Genomic DNA, 17,765 nt, shown 5'->3' with positions numbered 1-17,765 from the left:
AGTCCTCTGAGCTTCAGGGAAAATCATTTATAAATATTCACAGTTATCTACTTTACCGAGAGACAGATAGACTAAGTCAGAATTCGCAATCCCTGCATACAAGGAGAATACACCAAAATGCATAAAATGTAAACATGCATAGATGTCCAAGGCCGTTTAAGTTAAGGAAAAATTGGAGACTCACATAGCAACAGATTCGGAGGCACCAGGTTTCACAATAGTGCCCTGGAATGCCAAGAAAATGATCCACATTAAAGACAGCAAAGTGCTGTTAATGAACAAAAATTAAGAGAAAAATGTAAATATCTTGCACTCTGAGAAGGGAGCTTTGATTACTTGGGAAATCAACTCAAGCAAAAAACTTCTGTTCCAATGATGCCAGACAAATACAATGCATACAGAAGATGTCTGCATGTAGACAAGACCATGGCTATGATGGGATCCATTCTTTCAATGTGAATTTGTCTAGTCTTTCAAGGAGGTAAGCTCAAAGCCTGTATACACTTTGCTCTCCAAAGTTGCTGTTGGTCAAAACATCTGAGACGCTTCTTGAATTTGACAATTCTGGCTTCCTTGACCTCATGGGTGCAATCCTCCACCCTCAAGCCAAACAAAACAAAACCCCAAAATTCCTCAGTCCTGTGTTATCTCCCCTCTTCCATTTTCTACCCATCTTTCAGAAGGAGGAGGCTACAGTCCCTGCCTCTGCTGACAACTTAACCACTGGGCCACCCAGGGTGTGCTCCTTCAACTAAAATGGTTTTGCCGCCAGTGGCACAGTCATCCACTATAATGACTCAATCTCCTAAATAAGGAAATACCCCCTTTGGAAGTGTTCTGCTCCCTCTCCTTCTATGGCAGCTCTCTCTTGTTCCTTGTTTTATTTCTTATTGCAATCCTTCTCTATCCCTTCTCCTTCCTTAAGTCCTGAAGTCCTCCCAGGGCCTAGCCTGTGGACTTAAGTGACCTACCACTGTTAGTACTAAGGCTCAGGCCAGAATCGCATCTTAGAACCAGCCAGCCATGCCCTGGGTCAGCTTACCCCAAATTTTTTCTAATCAGGACCCCAAATGAACTTCAAAGCCAAAGCCATCGCTGTACCCAGAGCTGGCCCATGCAGTGTGCCTTTAATTCAGACCCTCAGGACGTGGACACAGTGACATCATGTTGGCTGCTGGCCAAAAGGAGAAACGGGACAATTAGGACCCAAGACTAGCTGTTTATATCAAGTCCTTAATGCATTCCTTCTCATCCCTTCCTTTGGTATAACTGCAATGAAAGACTTTCCTTTTACAGTTAAAAAAAAAAAAAAGAAACCGAACTCATATCACCGATGCCTAAAACAGCCCAGATGTGGCATTCAAGGCTGGGGAGGGGCATGTGATGTTAATGGGACACACAACACCCACACAGGAGAGAAACCAGGGCAACCAGGAAAGCGAGTCAGGCATGCAATGGTGAGCTTCCACACTGGTGCTGGGCAATGGGCATTAGGGGTATTGCCAGTTGTGTTTATACAACATCAAAACATGGAGAGCTAAAGAAAGACGCTTGGCACATCTGGAGAGTTTTTGACATCAGGCATTAGGTGCCTTAAAGCACCTGGTTGCCACTAGCAATGGGGAGGGAAGGGTCCTATTTAAAAGCTGGATCAAAAAAACAGCCTAATCGTCTCTATCTCTGTTCTCAGTGTCCACGTTGGAGAAGGGTGTGCTTAACCTCTCTGGCAGAACAACTTTACAATAGCGTTACCCTTCATATACAGCCATGATGCCTCGGGGTAATTCTCTTCCCCCAACCATGCTCAAGGACACAAATCTGGCATTTCTGATATGGGGAATCATTTTGAGGGTGGTGTGGATGGCCAGTCGGTCTGGGGTTCGCTCTTTGCGCACAGGATAGTCAGCGAGGACACTCCTCATCCAGGCTTAAAGCGCTCTTTGCGAGGACGGCGGCCCTCTGCCGGGGCTCACAGGGGCAGCTGTAACCCAGCTGCCCCTCTCTCTGGTGTTTGTTTTGATAGAGGTTCATTTATGCCCAAGACAATGCCTGCCCTCTTCTCTCTGCTCCCAGCAGGAAGCGGTGGCAGGGAGGGGGGCCAGCATTGTCACACAGCTTCCAATTCACACAACCCTGTGACCACAACAATGAGGCTTCAAGTGCCACAAATAATGAGCTGCCCACTGGGAACAGGAGAGGGGGACAGGGCAAGGGAGCCAGCACGTGCAGACCTGGGGCACCAGGTAGTAGGTGGCCCATAATCAGAGCTCCACTCTCAGGGCTGGGCACAGGGACCCCACCTGCCTCCTCTTGGGTGGCTTGGGGACAGAGATGTAACCAACGCCCCCAGGGATGACGAAGCCTTTTTTCCCTTTTCCCAGTTCACTTCTCTTACCATTTCCTCCAACTAAATGAGCAAACACTCAGAAGAAACAAAACAAACGAAAAAAAAATTAACGCACACAACATGCTTAGTGTTCTAATTTACACACAGTTGCACAAGGGGCAGAAAAGTCTAATTTGAATCGACAAAAAATGAACAATATCCTTTAAAATACAGCCGGGGCTAGATGGCTGGGAGTGAATGAAATGCATTACCCAACCAACTGCTGCTGTAACACAAGCCCTCTCCTCCCCCTCCTGGGCCTCATTCATAAAAAGCCTGCTTTGCCTCAGCAGCTGCAGGAGCCGGACTGGATTTGCGTCCGTGTTTTCCAAGACAGAGGGAAAACAAATGAAACAAAGAGAATCCCTCAGATTCCACCACCGAGTCTGCCTCCTCTAGGGAAGTTTGGGCTGCCTCTCTCGGTCGCCAGGTCTGTTCCCCAAACAGGCGGAGGGCATTCTGCAGAGCTGCTTGTGGGGAGCAGGGCTAATGCTTACACACCCAGTGTGCTATTAAAGAAATTCCCACCTGCTGAGTCACACGCCGTATCTTTCACCACCCTGCTATTTAAAAGATAATAATAAAAAACAAAAATCGAAGGTTCTTCCTTGTTGGTAAATGGGGGCTGTCAGTTTATCTAAAGACTGCCGAATTGGGGTAGAGGTGGCAACAAATTTCCAAAAGAGGTGGAATTTTTAAGTTGTCCACTTTTAAATTGATAGCACTATGCTCAAACTTTATACAGCCATGGTAGAAATCTTAGGAGGTTTTGTACAATTTTAATTCTTAATATTACTTTTCAAATTTCCAAACACACCAACAATTGATATGCTGCATCCTGGCAGAAGTCCCCCCAAGTCCAACCCTTTGCCATGGCTCCCCTCCCAGCAGAGCATCTTTCACCACTTCCCAGGCCCAGGGAGGCTGGTTCTTACAAAAGAACAAGCCTCGCTCAAGTACACAGTCCCTTAGGAAAGTCAGAAATCACCATGATAGATGGGAGGCTATCAAATTTTTTAGACTCAAAACCCTTCTTCAAAACAAGGCCTGAGCACAAAAGCATGTTCTAATTTACCAGGAATGTTTTTTTTTAAAACACATCTTTATTGGAATATAATTGCTTTCTAATGGTGTGTTAGTTTCTGCTTTATAACAAAGTGAATCAGCTATACATATACATATATCCCCATATCTCCTCCCTCTTACCTCTTCGTCCCACCCTCCCTATCCCACCCCTCTAGGTGGTCACAAAGCACCCGAGCTGATCTCCCTGTGCTGTGTGGCTGCTTCCCACTAGCTATCTGTTTTACATTTGGTAGTGTATATATATGTCCATGCCACTCTCTCACTTCGTCCCAGTTTACCCTTCCCCCTCCCCGTGTCCTCAAGTCCATTCTCTAAGGCTGCGTCTTTATTCCTGTCCTGCCCCTGCCCCTAGGTTCTTCAGAACCATTTTTTTTTTAAGATTCCATATATATGTGTTAGCATACAGTATTTGTTTTTCAAAAATATGAACGCTTCACGAATTTGCACATCATCCTTGTTCAGGGACCATGCTAATCTTCTCTGTATCGTTCCAATTTTAGTATACGTGCTGCCGAAGCAAGCACACCAGGAATGGTTTTAATGCAAGAATTAAATAGGAACAGAGTGCAGGAAGAGGAAACAGGAATAAAACCATTCTTGTTGCCCTAATACCAGAGCTGTCTTCTGGTAAATTGAGATATAAATTCTCTCCAGAGACAAGATGATCAGAGCTATTAACTGGTCCCTTCTCGGCTCTTGCAAAACAGAAGTAGGGTTTCAAAATCTCAAACGGCAAGGGGTGCGGGGGAGTCTGCTACATTTCCAGAAAATCCTAACTTTAACACTACAGTCCCTCTGTAATCCCGCCCTGCTCATCAGGGCTGGGGCCCAGGAGGTCACATTCCTGCGTGCTCCCCGCCACTCCCTCCCCCACCCCCAGACTATAACAGAAGCCCTGAGCGCTCTTGTGCAGTAAACATTCATTGCTACCACATTCTCTCCCCCGACGAAGGCCTCCCCCTCCCACCTTCACCCAGGGATTGACAGCCAAAGAAATGAGAAAATGATGTGGAGATAGCAAATGAATCTTGTAAGATACCTGGTCTGTAATGAAATCACAATAACCTCTTCAAAGGCAACAATGTCAAGATAACCAACTGAGAGCAAAATAAACAAGTCTTACAGAAATTACACCAACCTTTATAAAGAGATTACCTAGTGGCTGCTGCCTGGATTCCACAACCATTTTTTTTTAACTAGTCTCAGACCTTCTGACCATAGTGTGAGAGTTCCCATGTAGAAACCTGCAGACCTGTGGTTCTCTATATATTTTCTGTGACCATGAACATGCTTTACAGGTAAGGGGAATGTACCCATGATCATTTTTTGAGGGGGGGTCCTTGGAAGAAGGAGATAGATGAGTCATATAATGGATACAGATTTAGTGAGATTTTAATACCTAAATTGTCTCTGGCCCCATTTGCAAACAACTGGTAAACATCAAAATGTTTCTTAAGCCCTTGGGTGTGGGCATGGTTACCCAAAGACGTGGTAACTTCTCTAAAGGAACAATAAAATACACCCTAGGACGCACATCAATTAATCAAGTTTGGCCCTAACTAAATGTGTGGTATATAGGGCAAGATACCTTATAAGCTCTCTGTCCATCAGCATCCTCATCTATAGAATGGATATAACAGTGAAGCTGACTCTTGCAGGGTTGTCATAAGGGCTGATACAGAATAAGTGCTCAATAAATATTAGTTGCTTTGCTAAGTTGTCACTATGTCACGTCACCCCCCATCTAAACTCTCTGCTGACTTTCCAACACAGAGAACAAAATCCTTTTTTTTTTTTTTCTGTCCCACGTGATGATTTGGCTGTGCCCACCCTCTGCCCCTCCCTCATGGGCTCCAGCCCCACGACTGTCTCTTCCTCTTTCTCTGCCGTCCCATATGCATCCCATATGCATCTGCCAGTCCTGTCGGCGCTTTGGGATTCCAACTGCATCTCCCAACAACCTTCACCATTATCCTGGTCGAAGATGCACATTCTCTGCCCTGGATCATGGCAACTGCCACCTCCTACTGGTCTCTCTGCTTCTGTCCCGGCCCTAGAGTCTACTGTCAACACAGAAGCCAGTGTCATCCCCCTGCTCAGAATCCTGCCATCTCCTGTCCCTGTCAAAGCCAAGGTCCTCACCATGACCCCCTGCCCTCCAGCCTCCTGGCTTTCCTGCAACCCTTCCTTTAGGTCTCTGCCCAAATGCCATCTCACTAGAGACCCCCTCTGAGTACCCTACAGAAAAGAGCACCCCACCCAGCACAGTCCCCAGGCCGCCCTGATTTAACAAAAGCTCCATGAAGACAGAGACTCATCCATGGCTCTATTCCTATACCGAGAACAGCACCTGGCACAGGGCAGGTGCCCAGAGAGTGTGGGGTGAATAAACAGCCCTGCTCCCCACATGCACACACCCCAAGATCGTCCCCACCTTGGGGACTTTCCACCTATGGTCCCCTGCCACCACGTCCCCATGTCTCCTCCTGGCTGACTCATACTCTCAGGGCAAACGTCCCCTCCTCCGAAAGCCCTTCTCTGAGACCCCAACCCCAACCCCACCCCCCACCAGTTATTCATCTATTCTTGCTCACAGCACTCATCATTGTCTGACACTGTGACTTGATTATGGTCTGTTTCTGCCACTAGAACGTTTCCATCACTGGGCCCTCAGTGGCTACAACAGTGCACCCGAGCACCTGGCCTGTGTTTCTGAAGAATGGTGGTGCTTATATTGATGTTCTTTACAAAGGAAATCTGGGAGCGGGGCAGGAGGGCCTGTTCTTCCCCGTGCCACACACACTCCATAAGTTCTCTTTCAATGCAACACCTCTGGAGCCTGCAAACGCCTGCCGGCTGATGGGCTCTGTGGTCGCCCGCAGAAGCACTCAGCAGTTAAGAGGTTATTTGTGTGCAAAGGAAAACAAACCTAAGTTACTAAATAACAGCTCAACATCTGTCACCACAGATGAGCAACTCTACGCACAGCCAATAATCCTGCACGGCATGACCTGTCCAAACACCAGGTGTCAGCTCCGCTTCTCCGTGAGCGGGCTTCAGCGCGGTCATCACAGCTGCCTGGGGACACCGCTCAAAACCAGCACCCCGAACCCCAGGGCCCAGCCCCCTGGCCTCTGATGCACTCACTGCCTGCGCAGCAGAGACATCAGGTGACTTCCTTGAACAAGAAAAATTGCCCGCAAGGCCGCAGGTGGGACTTGCTGCTGTCGTGACCTCGGGGAAACCAGGACCACAAAACGTGACTGTGGGCGCTACACACATAGGGCGGGCGGAGAGATGTGGGGGACCCACTCCAACACGAGCACCCCGCAAACGAGGCGGAAGCAAGCTCACCCACCCCAAGAGAACCCGGGTCCCCGGTCTTGAGAGTTAGATGCACCGTCAGAATTCCAACAGGGTTCATTAGCGAGAGTGTTCAAACAAACCCAGTGTGAACACACACTCAGCAAACATTGACTGGAGCTTTGGGAACGGAGGCTCTGTCTAGGTGCTTGGGAGACATGGGGAAGAAAAACAAAAAGATAAGATCCTTGCCCTTGTAAAGCTTGTGTGGGTCTAAGGGAGACACAGACAGAGAAAATATACCAAAGACTTAATTATTAAGTAAGTTAAAATCATGTTAGAAAATAATAAATGGAGAAATCCAGATTAAGATCACCAATTACCAGTCACGAGACCTCAGCAGCTCAGACTGTGGATGTGGGGTTCAGAGACATCTGAGAAGTTATGCTATTTGCCAGACAAATGTGTTCCCATTGTAATGTAAACTGCAGGACCAAGCTATCCATGTTGCGCTTGTTCCCTGCAGGATTCTCAGCTCAAGAAGAACACCAGGCACAGGTCAGAGGCTCAGCAGCATTTGCTGAAGAAACGAAATGCTCACCACCAAGTTCTCACTTCTGTGACAGAACCTCCCAAAGGTGAGGGAGGGCCTGGGCTTTTACAACAGATCCCAAACAAAACCAAACACACACACACAGAGGCACCTTTACCGCTCCTCCACCCCCATCCTCCCAGGGGGGCACAGGAAGGTCCACTACAACCTGCCAGCATAGTGCCCAACACAACACCTGGGCCCCACAGTCCACTTGCCCTGCTGGCCACCTCCTTCCTGGGCTGGGGTGCTCACGGACCCTGTCCAAGCTGAGCCCTGGGCCGCCTGCAGGGCTACATGGTGGAGCACAATACATCCACGAGGCAGAGAAGGATGAGCGTGCAAGCACTGTCCTTCAATACCTCCAGTATTTCAGATATCCAAAAAGCACATTATAAACCTCAGTGGTGATCTAGTTAGCTTGTTTGCAAAAGATAATTTAAATAGGTGTTTCAAATTACTAGGAAGAAAGCATGACCAACACAAAGGCATGTTCCATCTAAAAGCAGTGGTTCTCAGGAAATAGCATTTGTAAAATATGCTTATTAAAGTTAGATCATTTCTTCAATAATTCTAACATAATAATTTGTGTTTTGTTAAATTTTTAACTTACTAATACATGTGGGTATGTTTTTTAAGACCTAAAGTACATGACTATTTAACCAAGCCTGGAGGGCAAAGTTAAAATAACACAGCATACAGGTTAAAGTGAGCTTTCTTAATGGCTCTTTCCTTTCCCACCCTCTTTCATCCCACTTTCAGAAACTTCAGTTAAATAAAAACTTACCTGTTAGCTATTTCCTAGATAACTTACAACTGCTATAAAACATTCAATTCTTTTCCCACTACTTTATTACTTAAGGAGTTGAGGGGTAAATGTTATTAATTTTCACATAATTTAGTGCTTATACATCAGCAGACCCAGATTCTTCTTTAAGCCAATCCACAGTGAGGTTAAGGTCAGGGAAAGATTCATGACTTCTGGTCCAAACTGATAGCAACACTAAGGTATAAACAATCAGGCCATAGCTTAGAAGAGAGCAGAGAAGGTCACAGATTACACGGTGCTGACGTCTGCACAACAAGGTTGAAGACTCAAGCCCAAAATGATGAGGGTCAAGAGGTGAGGGATTCTTGCTTCAGGGAGACACTAGGCACATTTTCCAGTTGAGTTCGCAGTGAATCAAGGTCACTTGGTATTGTGTTTCCCGAACTACTGTAGAGGAAAGGCTCTGAAATGATTCCACTTTGAAGTTCACGACTGATTTCGTTACAACCAAATGATAGCAAACATTGGCACAGCGGTTGCACATAAAAGTGCTTCAGAGGACGTTAGCTAGGAAACGGAACTTTTTACAGACAAATCAGAATGTCACTTATCTAAAGGAGACGGTTTGTTTACTAACTGATTTTCAAGTCCATTTTGTGAATAAAAACAGTAGTTGGCCTATCCTGGAGAACCACTCAGCTGTTAACAGAGCTGTGCGGGACATACAGGCTTCTTCCTCTACCTCTGCTCCTTTCCTTCTTCCACACAATCCACCTGAGCTCCACCGCGGGCATCTGCTCTCCACTGCAGACCGTAGCCTACACACCCACCCATGTTTAGGGAAAAACATCTCAGACAGCTGGCACGAAATCAATGTCCACCTGAAAAGTACCTCTGAGAGCCATCTAATAAAGTCCAAAACCATGGCCATGAATACCAAACCGTGGAAGTCTAGACTGGTTTTTCTAAATGAGACAAGGAAAGTACTCCATGTGCAACATCTTGTAAACCCATAGCTGTTGAACAACGTCTTTCAGTCACAGAGCTGAACGCAGAGAAGACAGCCATTTTCACAACAGCATTTCTTTTCTGGATGGGAATGCATAGGGCACTTGTCATGGCCGTTACGTAAGCACTGAGATCAGGTAACTTACCATCGTGCACCTTGCTTCATCTCAAAACCTAAAATTGTGCACTAAAGTCACCCTCATTTTGTGCCTTTCTGCAAAAGTGAAGCTATTAAAATCTGAGCAAAGGAATAAATACAAATATTTCATAACATTCTACCTTTAAGGGTCCCAAAGATTCAAGGGTGTTCCATCTTAGAATAGTTTTATCTTCATTGAAATAAAAGGGTCTTAATATAGTCTTTTTCCTACAGATCTCTGGGTGTAAATTACAGATTGATGTCAATGAAGTGGAAAAAATTTGAGGAAAAGGATGTTTCTTTCATAAAATATTATGCATCAGAGTATACATTCTAAGCTATAAATATTTAGCAAGGGATAATACGACACATTTACTAATATTTCTGTCAAAATAACAACATCTAAACTGTCACTTTAACAAGCTACCTTCTCCTCATGTTTTAGTATAGAGAAGTGTTGGGATACAATCTCTTTTTAAAGAGAAACATACTGTGATTGCAGCTAAAACTGGGAGTAACCTGAGTCCGTGACTTAAAGGGCAGAACTAAGCCCTATTACTACAGTGATAACAGTAACAGGAGCATTTGATTACGTATGGCTCTCCCTAAGCCCTGAAACATTAGAAGGCCTCCATTTTCATTACAAATGTTTGAAAATGCTTTTAAAACGGATTCATTTATTGACAATATAAGGTTTGTTTTTTTTTAAAGTACTTGCGTTCCTTTCCTAAAAGGGAGACATTTTGCTGTTTGTTAATTTTCACATCTGTCAGCAACTGACAACTGGATCTGTTGAGCAACCATTTATTCTTTTTGACAAAGAAACTTCATATAAAATTGGAATGGAATTTTATGATCAAGTGCAAGAGAATCTGGAGCAACTTCACAGATGGTAACATCTAACAGTGCACAGACCCCAGAGGTTCTCCTGCAGTGGCCCTGGGGAACAGGCCAGCCTTTGTATTGGTATAGAACAGACAGGCCTGGAGGTTTTCAGGAGGAAAAAAAAAAAATCAATACAGCAATATACAATGGCAGACAAAGCTACAAGTGTTTACAGAGTTTTAGCACATAGAAACATCCGGTTCAAAAGCTTGTTGAACTCAAATCTGTATTTGGTCTGTCACAAGCAACCCACCACCACCTCTCAAAACATCAACTCTTATTGAACACACAAAAAATTCTGTGTTTAGGCACAGAATATTGGTACAAAATATCCAAAAATGAAAGTGAACTTTTCCAAAAGTAAAACCCAGTAAATTCAAGGAAACATCCAGTAATTAAGAGGAATAATAACTGCTTAAAATTTGGGGTTTGGGAATTTGGCCTCCCACCCATCCCCATCTAGGGATGTAAATAAAAAACACTGAAGTTATAATGTAAAAAATATATATGAAAAGATCTTATAACGTGCGCCAGCCATAATCATCTTAATATGGTAACCTGGGTAATAACTTCCTGCCAGGATTTAGCCTTTGATGGTAATGGTCACACATCGATAGCTTTTACTTTAAAAGCCTCTTTCCAAACAAACAGACATCAAATCAAAAAGCACATTTTAAAATTAGAAAGATTTTGCTAATTTGTCTTCTATATTTCCAAAGATGAATCTCACTCAGAAATCTGGGTGCTCTTATCTCTCAAGATACATGAAAATGCCTCAGAAATGCTTAGCTCATATAATGATGGGTATGTGTGTGGGTGTTGGTCATTTTCCCTTCTCCTGAGACTAAGCAGCTACCATTTGAAGTCTCCAATTCCACCCCCCCTACATTTACAATATTCTACCAATTAACACTCATTTGGATCAGCAAATAAACATTGGTGGTGGGGGGGGTTTACTGTCAGCCCTTCATACCTTAAACCTGAAAGTCAGGAAGACAATCTGACTCAAGAATTCTACAGGAAGTGAATTTGGGGATTTTTAAGGTAATAGGGAGGACAAAAAAATTTTTCTCTGAACTGCCTCGTTGGCCCTTCCAAGGGGGAGAATTATATAAACCCTACCCAGCCTCTTCCACCAAACCCCTTGCCAGGTGAGGAGCTATGACTAGACTATGTACAGAAGTTATTCGAGCAGATTTCCACTTTGCCAACGTCTCTCCTTCCACCTTCTGCTTCCCCAGCAAAGCACACCACTGAGACGCTTCATTTGTGTTTGTGTAAAATAACAGGCACCTTAAATGTGCTACCTTCCATTTGTGCATCATCGCTGTGCATCAACAAAATACTGACTGTGCATATCATTAACGACGTCACGCATGCCTGTGCATTTTTAACTCATTCTAGCACCACAAGTCTGTTTACTAAAATACACTCAGCATTTATTGGTCACACAGCCTTTCATCAACTTACAACTTAAAAATGGGATCAGACAATAGGCGGTCTTTTGTGACCGGCTTCTTTCACTTGGACATTGTGTCCAAGATCCATCCATCCATTTTACTTTTTATCAGGTGGCAAAATAGTTTGTCGATCTATGATATCAACGCTTTAGGTGGGAAAACTGTCCTCTTTCACAGCCCACAAGTCACACGTTACATGGTAGGTGGTCATAGATAAGGACTTTAATGTTTGAACAGATCGCCACTCTTTTTGGCTTCATTCTTATACAAGTAAAATTTAATAAAAAGAAAACTGCTTACTAGGTTTAATAATAAGTTACAAATAAGTTAAAAGTCAATTATTAGAGGAAAAGATACAAAGTAAGTCGGTTGTTGCTTTTTTAAGTCTTTTGAGATACCAGAGTAATATGTGTTGCATTTGCCAAAGGCACAGCGGCCTATAATAAGGGCAACCACACACATAAGGCTTTCCTGGCACCACAGAGATGTGATTTAGGCACTAAAAGAATATATGTTAACATTTATTAGTCAGTAGTCCATTAGGCATTGTTAAGTAATTTCTAATCAAGAACCTATCATCATGGAGCCATATGAGCAGGCACCAACAGCTATGAAAACTTTAAAGGAAATTTTGGTACAAGCTTCAGTCTCATGAAGGCTTGCACATGGTTTTGTATGTGACTATAATTACCTGGCTAGGAGGCATCAAGAATATAAAAAAGGAAATGATCTTTTCTTTATGTTTACCCATATTATTTTCTGCTTTTGTTTTAAGCACTACAAGGTAAATGAATACACATACTTAGGGTGGTAAAAACTCTATAATTTGATTAGCTTGACTATATGATTCAACATGAAGTGAAAGAAAAATAGGTTTTATAAGATGGCAGAAGTTTTATACTTTGTTTTCGTGTTGTTAAATACTGTTCCCTCTTACCTCTGTGAGGAAAAGACTCTGATCAGCCCCTTCTCTGTTTTTCCCTCAGGGCATAAAGAGAGGTCCTACAGAGGGAAGAGACCAGGGAGGCCAGGGGCTTTGCTGAGCCAATCAAAACTGCAAGGCCCAGGGCTCCAGGCTCCCAGGCCAGCGTTCTTGCCAGGCCCCTGGACAATGGCTCCCTGTTCCACCCGCTGCACCACAGCACCTGTGCACGGGGCAAACTGCATTTGAAATAAGCTTCCCCAGATGTGCTTCCATGTGGAAGTTAAGGTTTTCTGTGCAGGTCTGTCACAGCCCTATCGAGGGACAGGCCACCTGGATAAACAAGGGGGAGAAATGATCCCTGATGGTTCTGTCACATGCTTCGTTTAAACGAAAGAAGTGATGATCTTTCTAGGCAAGGATACGGGTCACCCAGGTGCCCCTTTCACTTTGCACCCCACTTCCCCTGTGCACTCTGACCCGCAGCGTCACAGCACACGCCGCACCCCAACATGCACACTGAGATGACCAAGCAGGACGCCTCCGGTGTTGCCAAGACTCCTCCTCCAGTCACCTGCCCAGCCCTTCTCAAACCCCAGCGGCACAGAGCCTCCTGTTCCTTCACAGAGTACCCTCATGGGGCAAAGTCCCAGAACACAAGCCATGGAAACTCAGCGGCTAATATGCATTTCCTCTGGCTAAGTCACAGATACTAAATGTTGGCAGATGAAGTGTACCCAGAGCAACTCAGGGCTATTTTCAGGGTATGGGCTTTCCTTTTTTTTTTTTTTTTTTTTTTAAATTAATTTTTTATTTTTGGCTGTGCTGGGTCTCCGTTTCTGCGCGAGGGCTTTCTCCAGTTGCGGCAAGCGGGGGTCACTCTTCATCGCGGTGCGCGGGACTCTCACTATCACGGCCTCTCTTGTTGCGGAGCACAAGACGCACAGGCTCAGTAGTTGTGGCTCACGGGCCCAACTTCTCCGCGGCATGTGGGATCTTCCCGGACCGGGGCACAAACCCGTGTCCCCTGCATTGGCAGGCAGGCAGACTCTCAACCACTGCGCCACCAGGGAAGCCCTGGACTTCCCTTTTTCTCTGAGCTCCAGAAGCAAACCCCCACGTACCATTCTCCCTCCAATGGTGCTTCCCCCGGGACTCCCCTCCTCATCAAAGTGGGAAGACCCTCCCAAGGCCACAAAAGAGCCCCTGGGTTACATTATGGGTCTTGGTCACAGGATTTAAGAATGTATCCCTGTACAGCCTTTTGTTCCCCCCCATTATTAAACTGTAAGACCATTCAATGAAAAAGCCCCTTCCCCAAAGAAAAAGTTCAATGGCATAAATTAAAGGTCCACTTGAAGTCACGGTTGCATTTAATTACATTGAAGACATGGCATGTCGCCTTCTTTGTAAGGTATGGAATTTTCATTTTTCAAATGAAAGACAACCCATCCTCCAAGGAGAAGGACTAGACGAGGAGCAGGGAGGTGGTAGGCAGAGGAGGGACGAATCAGAGGCTTCGACCACAGAGACTGAAACCGCGACGTTTGCTTTTCTGAGAAACATACTACAAACATAATGAAAATGATTACAGTATAAATTAAGACTATGGATTTTTGCCTTAAAAAAAACCGGCTAGCCAGCTGACATCAACTTTATCGCCCCCATGGTTCCAAATGGAAAAAGCGTCACAGATGCAATTGTACGGCCTAGAACAACGAGTTCTTGTAAACAGTGTAAAGGTTTTTCTTTTTTCTTTCAAAGATAAAGAAGGCATAACCTAGAAAAAATATAACTACACAAAGAAAATATTACGCACAAAGAAAGAAGTTGGCAATCATGATCTGAGTTGGATTTAAGGGTTTGCTTGTTTGTCTTTCCATTTTACAGAAAGGTAAATGACCAGAAAAGTCAACTGGGAAAAGTAAGCCATGAGCTCACGTGTTCTCTTCTGTTATGAGCAGGATCTGCCTTCAGAAACTTTTAAAAAAGGGGGGGGAGGGAGTTAGAAAAGAAAAAGAAAAAAGCCACTGTAAAACTAGTTTCTAAGTTAAAAGAGAAAATAATATTTAACTGACTCCTGAGCACAAAAATTCTTTAACCACTTTAATCGATTGAAATTGATGCTAGAAGTAACTGCTGAGAAACCACAAGGAATAAACATGAAGCCCACTGCTTTGCTGAAAACCAGAGAGATGTCAGGCAAAGAGGAAAAAGGAAAAGGACAGAGAAAATGTGTTTTGCACAAGGATGAACAGAGTTGCTTCTGCACAGCCTCCACACTGAGCGGAATCACCTGATGGTGCCCAGGGGACAACACCACCCCTCACCACCCTCCAGGGGCTGTCAGGGCTCTGCATGGGCAAAGCATCCTCAGGGAGTCCCGATCAAGGCCAAGCAGTAAACAGTTTGAGAAATTACACAAAGTGCAAAGTTGACATCATTATTTACATGCAATCAGGAAAAAGATCCCCTGACAGAGGGAGACTTGCATTAGATAAATGCCTTTAAAATCCTTTAATAGAAGAGATGCACATACTATGTAAACAGACACTGGCATCTCTGACTAAAAAGCACCCTGGACAAGTGACTGGGCTCAGAGCACAGGAAGAGAGTTTGTAATGTAGAAGACAGCAGGACAACTCTTCCCTTTGACCTTTCACTAGTCCTAGCTCATGACTCAGAGATGGTGGCTGCCCTGCCCACCAGGGGAGGTGCCTGCATCTCCTCCTCCAAATGTTGTCCGTGTCCAAGAGGCTCACCTGAACCCTGGGATGAGGGCAACCGCCGCCTCCATGCAGGTTGCTTTCTAACTTTGGAAGTGGCACAGAATCTGATGCTTTCAGATTAAAATCTATCCATTCAGAGGGCGTATAAAACATCTGCTCCTGCACAAAGTCCCTCAGTCCACCATCAGCACATGCAGGTCACCCCAGAGTTCTTCACCAACCTACAGCAGTCACTAAACCAGTTACCAAAACTAAAAAAACTGCAAAAGAAAAAGAAAATCCCTAGCCATCACTGGAACATGAGCCAAGGCTCCAGAGGTTAAATACACAAACTGAGGACGCCACTGTCCCTCACAAAGAGGCAGCCTCAAGAATCATTCCTGTTGCCCTTCTGCCTCCTTTGCCCTCTTCAAAGAAAAGGTTCTCATGCCACAAACGGCCTCCAGGCACATGTGCAAAATACTTGTAACCCATTCAAGAAGCAGACACATACCCTTTCCAGAAACTACCACCTGATAACACCAATTTTTTCCTTCTGAGTTGAGGATTCTAAAAGTTTCTGCAGAGCGTTTCCAATGTAGAACTGATTTTAGTTAGAAATACAGCTGGGTTGAGGGTGAGAGGTTGCCTTTTTCAGGCTCAATAAAAATAGGACAGTCGATGCCCATCTTCTACAGGTTCAGGGTCCTAGTAAAGGTGGGGGAGAGGGCTGGGTAACGTTTAACTTGGATGATGAAAGGCAATGTCTCCTTAACCATTTCTACGTGCTCAAGGCCCTACACTGTCTCCTGGATTTAGTCAACCTGACAGTGTCACAATTTTGAGGTGGGTGTTGTAACAGTGTTTGGATTTGTCTGAAGGCATTTATTTGGAGGGCTACAGGGACGTCTTCCACTCAATCCCCAAATGCAGAAAACTCTGGTTGGCCAGAAGTGGCACAGATGGTGACTTTCTTCTGCTCTACAGGCCAGACAGATTCAGGCAAGGACAGAAAACGGGTACCACACTGGAGCCTCCTGCCATGCAGTGACTCCTTCCCAGGAACCAGGACAGGAGGCTCTACCTGACTCCCTCCCACCAGGTCTCATGACCGAGGACTCACTGGTACATATGGATCCAGGGCACTCCTGAGGATATTTGAACTGCACTGCAGGTTTCGTGTATGTCATCAACAACCAGAAATAGTGCCATTTTCATCCCGAACACAGGTCCTGCGCAATCCTCAAGCGGGTGAGAGAGGTAAGGAATGCCCACGTCAGGATCAGTTCTCCACGACTGAGGAAAAGGTTAGGATGGCAACAAGCTGCAAGGGTGTTCACATTTCAGAGGCAGCTCTGAACGGCCCAGCTCACAGTCTACCTGCTGGGTCATCTTGTACCATCTTGTACCAGCTGTACCCAAATCATGCCAAATAAGCCCTATGAGTGAAAAATACATACACGAACCTGGACTTTTTTTCCCAACGTGGGCAAAAGGGGATGGGTGATTTCACTGTAACATGCAACCTATAAAAAGGCAGCTTGGAGGTCCCCACACTGTGAGACCTGGGCCCTCTCCTGCAGCTAGCAGCTTTCTTTCAAGTGGGAGATCTGTTCAAAAAGGTCAAGATGTTAGTCTTCCTCCTGGTCATTACTGTTGTTGTTTTAACTCCCTGCTTAACAATTAGACCACAAAGTAAGGACCATTTGCAACAATGATAATTATTCTGAGTCTCCATTAGATGAGCCAAGGAAACCATGATACACCTTCAAGTTTCCCTCCCCTTGTTCTGAGTCTCCTGGCCTCACAAGGGTGCCAGCCCTGAATGGCTGTAATGAACAAGACCTGTACTGAGGTCATTTGCTGGGAAATCTAACGCTCAACCATAGACCTCAGCAACTTGCTTTCGACACCTGTGATTAAGGAGACTGTACTTGGCGAAGCTTACAAGTACAGTCTGGGGCAGCCACAGACCACGCATGGAAAGGGAAGGGTGAGAGAGGGCAGGGCCTGCAGGGGAGATGGGCTGGGCACAACTAGAAGGCTGGGCATGGAGAAACCATCCATAATTGGATTAGACAGCCGCCAGCAACCCATGCTTTCATCACATCAGCCCAGTTAGTGTGCTGTGCCTCAGCTAGTGGCCATGCAGGTGTGCTTTGCTTAAGGAAACCCAAAAGATATCCACATTCCAGATTTACAATATGGATCCCGTATTGGGCATCCCACATGGTCCGACCTCCTGCCTCTCTTTCCCTTATTGCCTGGGGAGGGAATCGTGCCAGAAGGAGCCCCAAGGGGAAAATGACACAGGCTACTGAGTATTAACGTTAATAGTATAAAAACAGCAAGCTAGACTGCTTTATGCACTTATCTATTTCAATCCTCAAAATACCTCTAAAGGTGTGTCTATTCCCAATGTACTGATGAGGTCTCCAGACATGCTCCATAAAACCCCTGGGAGATACCTGCTCACAACTGTCAGAATGGCTATTATCAAAAAGACA

General features: G+C 45.1%; 1 protein-coding gene and 1 non-coding gene across 2 annotated transcripts in view; both read right to left on the bottom strand.

Annotated features, from left to right (window-relative positions):
• The window catches only part of IGF1R (insulin like growth factor 1 receptor), a 301,935-nt gene that overhangs the window by 142,823 nt on the left and 141,347 nt on the right, over positions 1-17,765 (bottom strand). The gene's annotated exons all lie outside the window — the stretch shown is intronic.
• LOC136119472 (U6 spliceosomal RNA) lies at positions 3,890-3,996 on the bottom strand. The gene has a single exon (XR_010655474.1). It is a non-coding gene; the product is annotated as a U6 spliceosomal RNA (small nuclear RNA).

Source organism: Phocoena phocoena, chromosome 2 (genome assembly GCF_963924675.1).
Source record: "Phocoena phocoena chromosome 2, mPhoPho1.1, whole genome shotgun sequence".
Lineage (NCBI taxonomy): Eukaryota > Metazoa > Chordata > Mammalia > Artiodactyla > Phocoenidae > Phocoena > Phocoena phocoena.
This window is presented reverse-complemented; position numbering and strand designations above follow the sequence as displayed.